Source organism: Hermetia illucens, chromosome 2 (assembly GCF_905115235.1).
Source record: "Hermetia illucens chromosome 2, iHerIll2.2.curated.20191125, whole genome shotgun sequence".
In the NCBI taxonomy this organism is placed as follows: domain Eukaryota; kingdom Metazoa; phylum Arthropoda; class Insecta; order Diptera; family Stratiomyidae; genus Hermetia; species Hermetia illucens.
Genome location: NC_051850.1, coordinates 20,151,415 through 20,157,084, shown reverse-complemented (window position 1 = coordinate 20,157,084; position 5,670 = coordinate 20,151,415). Strand labels below are relative to the sequence as shown.

Genomic DNA, 5,670 nt, shown 5'->3' with positions numbered 1-5,670 from the left:
TCGTCGTAGAAACCGATAAAATCATCAAAATCGTCCAAGTAGACCGGCATGTGAGCATTCGCTCGATTGGCCAGGAACTGGGTAAAAATGTAACTCGTCGCAACTAAGATACAGTCAACGCTGTATCACTCGTACACTCGGTGTACGTGGTACTACGGTACGGAATGCCATCAGATTTTTTCAGGAGACAGGCCAGATCAAGGCCGACATCAATGCACTTCAATTCGAGATGGCCGCTTAGTTATAAGCAACGTGTTAAAAAATCGCTTTTGCACCGCTACTGAAGTTCGTACGCGTGTTTTTGAGGTGAGAAATGGCAATGTAAGTTAATGTACCATTAAAAGAAGACTGCAGAAAAAAATCTGAGGACTCTTCGCCCAGCTCGCGTTCTACATCTGCTCCCACAATCCGTAGAGCTAGACGCGTTTAGGCGGGAATATGCTGACTGAACTGCGGAAAAATGAAAGGACGTCCTGTTCTCGGATAAAAACAGATAGCCTTAAGAGGTCCAGATGAACGTCAATCGTCGAAAGGTTTACTCTATTCGCTATATTCAAAACAATAAATTATCAGGGAGGGGTAGATATCTCTTACGAGGCTCGTACGGATCTTGTAGTGGTCGATAAAAGCAGTGTGATCCTTCAAAGATACCTGGAAGATATTCTTCACAACCATGTAATACCTTTCGCACCATTCATTGCATTTTCAGATTCATGCATGACAACGCATGTTGCCATACCAGAAAGACCGTCCTAAGTACCTTAATGAGGTCGGGGGTTTATCAGGTCCAATTGAATACATTCGAGACAATCTCTAAAGATGAGCAAGAGTGCCAGCCAATACGGCCCAGGGCGAGCTCAAGGCTGCTGTGATAGAAGTGTCATAATAGCCCCCAATCGGATATCCAACATATCATAAGAAGTTTGTCAAACCGGCTCCAACAAGTTATAAGGACCAGAGGCAACACTTCAAGAATTCTTTTTCCTTTAATTTAATCTTAAAGTCTTAGATTGCATATCAGTACTAAAGTGAATAATATCCCATACAATACGCATATACATTACGAGCTATGCACAAATTGGATAAATGTCCACCAAATATATTTTTTTATAAGAAATACCTAAAACCTTGAGGTATACGCCAAGCTTCTGGTTTCGCGACTTGTTTTTGTCCCCCACTCTCAAATAAAAAGTGCGTAGACAGCAAGTTTCATCGCCTCAGAGCTGTTGAATTCTTTCAAAATCATGTTTTTACGATATCAGCTGCAGAGTGAAAAAAATGTTTTTGAAATTGGCTTAAGCGTATACCAAAATTTGTAGATCTTAAAGGCGAATATTTCGTAAAACAATAATTCTTTGTTTCGAACTTACTACGTGATTTAAAAAGTCCCCGCTTTTACATTGATTTTTCGAAAATACCAATCACCAACTGATTCTTGTCAAAATTTTATGACAATTTGACATGCAGTATACAAAGTAGTTTTCATGATACTACTTTTGTTATTTATATTATTTATTGTTATTTATGTTATAATTATGGTAAAAAGGAATTTCGTATGTTGATTAAACATTGCTTTTAGATAGGAAAGTATGCAATCCAAACAAAGGAGTGATTTGATGAATGTTATGAAAAACAAGTGAAAATAAAAAATTTTCAGTGATTTTGACCTGTCTGTGATTGAAATGTCGAAAAGAATTCAAAAAAAAATTTGAATTGTTATACATAATAACCCCATTAGAAATAGTCCATATTAAGAAGAAAAAAAAGAAACATCGAGTGAGTAGTGCACTCTGTAACGTAGATGAGCGGTCTATTTAGTGCGAAGCTTGAAATTCACATGACCCTGTTCACAAAATATGCCATCTAAGTGAAGAAGTGACTTGATAAATGTTACGGGGACACAACTATTGCCCTTTGCTTTACTAATTTAAAAGCGGTCCTAGCCTATGCCGATGAAGCTTAGCACTGTTCAAGTGCAAGTATCAAAAAGTCTATCGTAACACAGGCTAAAATTGATCAATTACGGTTCGACCTTCCAAAACTGGAAAAGAAGTAAACCAAGGGAAAAGATCAAGTGATCGCTGTCCTCTGAAGTTTCTTTTTTGAGGAACAAAACAAAACGTTTTATGAGAAAGGTGTAGAAATGTTGAAATATTGAATTTCCTATATCACTCCTCCAGGACAATGTTTCTCCCCTCTTAGCCTGGATACATTTTGAACCATGCAGGATGGATGTGCATAACAAACGCCGAATGCAAACATTTCTCAGAAACCCATGAGTATGCAGACGACAAAAGTGCCTTTTACATAACCCAAAATAATATATGTCATCAATTTTGGGGCAAAATCCCTACATAATTCGATTCTTATTCTTTCTAAAATATCACACATAAAAGTGATAAATTGTAGTAAATTCAAATCAAATCTTAAATGTGATCAGCATCATCATCAAATGCTGGCATAGATACTTGAACGTCTTCAGCGTAAACGATGTCCTTCTTCAAGGATGAAAAATTTAAACGCTTTGTTCATCATCCTTTTTCAGTTTGAACACCTCGTTCAAGATTTTTCTTGCAGTTGTTATGAATATATAAAGGGAGCCGATAACATCTGCCGGCTAACTTGTACCGTAGAACTCCCTTTTTATCATTGTGCAACTGCAGCTTTCAAAAAAAAATATTCAAAATGCAGAAAGTAAGTTGGCACTATTCAACCCAACCAAACTTTAGAGCACTGCCTAATGTGTATGGACGCGCTCCAAAATAATTGGCGTAGATTATAAAAAGAGAGTAAAACGCCTGTTGAGCGTAATAAAAACTCAACAAGATTTTGAAGTAAATGCAAATGTAGCAAGCAACCAATTTCAGTCGGCTTCCCGAGGAGCCCTGACGGGAGCTAAAACAAATCTCCAGAAACCGAAAACGATAGCGTCTAGGTATAATGTACCCGTTATTTCCCGCGGAAAAACAGTGATAACAATATAATCTAAGTAGAGTGTGACAAAGCACAGGCAAGATTGTTTATATATTCCGTAGTCGATCAATCTTCCAAAGGAGAACTATGACATACCCTGAATAGGAAAGCATTGGGTGAATTAATAATTACTGTTGAAATTTCGGAATCACTTTCTGACAATTCAACTGAACAAACCGAACTGGGCTTGAATTTTGCCACGAGAGGCAGCAGCATCGGCAAAGAGAGATATCAAAACGTCAGTCGCAACAACGCATAACCTTCTAGTTTAGTTTTAGTATTCTCGAATGGAATAAAGTGGTTTGTATTTAGAAATACCTCCTCGTGCTTCCTTTATGGAGAAAGATGTACACATGGCGATACACCCGCTCCCTATAACTTCATTAGTTTGTGGCGGCACAGGAGAGACCTGAACCAATGACTGGATCGCCAGCAGTGTGAACGCCTCCGTCGAGTGCGGAAGTATTGTTCTTGCAAAATATATTCTAGACCTGTTTCCTCCCTTTCTTTTATTAAAACAATAAAACAGGAGTTTTATAAAAAAAAGCAAATTTTTTTATCAACCCCGGCTGACCAGCATTTAAACCGAAACCTTTATGGCTGTATCAGCACCTTGGGTTTTTTCCTCTTTGATACGATCATTTTTGATCTTGTTGGCGGCGGTATGGAAGCGACCGTGTCCCATCTATCGATGAATTTGAGACTGATTTTCCCCAAAGCGGTGCGTTTAGTGTATACAAAAATGGATTTCCGAAGATTGATGACACGCTTCTTGGATCCAATACAGCATCTCCTAAGCATAACGAAGTCGTTGTTGCCTTCTGGGTGGAGAAACCACCTAAGGAAGTGATGGACTTGTCAGTGAAAGTTAGTACTCGGTGGAAGCGTTGTTCTTAATAATCTTTCCATTTTCGGTGTGGATTCCAGCTCCGACGCGGTGGTTCTTCGTGTTGATTCCAGTATGATGGTGGTAGACCTTTTGACCGGCACGAGACACAACTTAGAATCCAAGCTCCAATAAAAGCGACCTTGCGCAGAGCCTTCTGTGTCTTGCATGACGATTTCATGGTATGTCATGGCTGGTCACACCTTTGAAACCTTCACCCTTGATTACACCGAAGCAATCGATCATTTCATCTTGGACGAAGACTCAGCTGACTAGAATTGGCCTTTCAAGGTACTCTTTGATTCAATTGACTTTGTCCTCGATGGAGCCTCCATTCAATTAGATCTCCATGATGTGACCCAGGCTTCTGGCGTTGCTTGATTAAACGGGCAGTGACGTGGATTGACTTGCATTACCGGATCATCTTCTTGAAGTCGTTTTCGATGTTCTTGCCGAAATCTTCGGGCCATCGCTCGGAAGATTTGTTGAAAGCCTTCTTCTTGCTCTTGTACCAGTTCTTGTTGAAGCGATGACAACATTCCTCCGACAAATGCTGAGCCCATACGTTGAGGAGGGCGCGCGTGCCGAATAAAATCTCGATTCAGCCGACGGCACCCACAACAATCATTGGTGGGGTTTCCAAGAAAAGACCAGACGCAAAGTCAGCACAAAAAGTGCATAAAGTAAAGGGATGCATAACTTCTCGGCTCTCTGTCTCTTGTAAACCACGATTCCCTGCGTACACACCTGTGATGTACTAATCTATTCTCCGTTAAATAAATAAATATTTTATTCTTTCGTCTAAAAAGTGTGTTTTAATTTCTCCAACAAGTTGGTCACGGCGTATCTTAAAACTTCATTTTATTTTTCTGTGTTACCGGTGGCTACGACGTATTTAGTCAGGATCAATTTCGGGACCGTCTGCCAGATATTGATCTCTGGAAGCAGACCCTAAGCGACCGAAAATTTTTCGCGAAGTTCTATGGAGATATTCGACGTTTGGTGTCTGAACTGGTTGAGACCCCGCGAGGCAGCTTGCGGCTGCGAAAACATTGCTTGGCCATTGGTTAGATAGTTAAAATAGCGGGTCAAAAACGCTACTTGGAACTGGATGCAACGGAAGGCGAAAGCCGAGGTCGAAGTGGCTCAATCTTGTGGTACTTGCATTGCGGTGAGATGGGAAACCAATGGTAAGATTGCGAAGGAGAATTATGTAGGTTCTGTTAGGGCTTTGGCGTTGCGCGCTTCCAAAAAACTTCAGAGTTCGTTCCCCAGGGGAAGGGGACCGCAAATTTCAATTGCTATCACAACTCTAAACGCCCCGACTGCCGATCCGAACACCTATTATTCCTAAAAGGTTCTGAGGCCGTTGCACATGAGACTACAAAAATACCAAGCGACCAGGGATCAGATCTTCGAAGTAGCAGAGGTGACGATGCAAAAACCAAAGCGCTCTACTCTTCGTTTACGTCTAAATTGGCGCCGAGTAATGCACAATTGTCGTCTCACTACTCTACCGTTTTTACAAGTCGGCCCAATAACGATATTCCCCCATATGTGGGATGTTACAGTCTTGGGTGAACATATTTTAAGGCAGACTGATACCGGAGCCATCGTAAGTTGTTTGGCTTCGGATTACACCCGGAAAATTGTTAGCGACGATCCGTGCAAGTGGGAGAAATTATACATCGGTCTCAGAACAGCAGGCAGTGTCCATTGACATCACGTTTCGTGTTAGGACGGAATCGATGTCGTTCCTCCTTATCCCATCGTTAACTCAAAATTAATACTTTGGTGCGAATTTTGTGCGC

General features: G+C 40.7%; 1 pseudogene; it reads right to left on the bottom strand.

Moving 5' to 3' along the window:
* Nucleotides 1-3,831: 3,831 nt before the first annotated feature.
* Nucleotides 3,832-4,556, bottom strand: LOC119647694 (annotated as a pseudogene).
* Nucleotides 4,557-5,670: the final 1,114 nt, after the last annotated feature.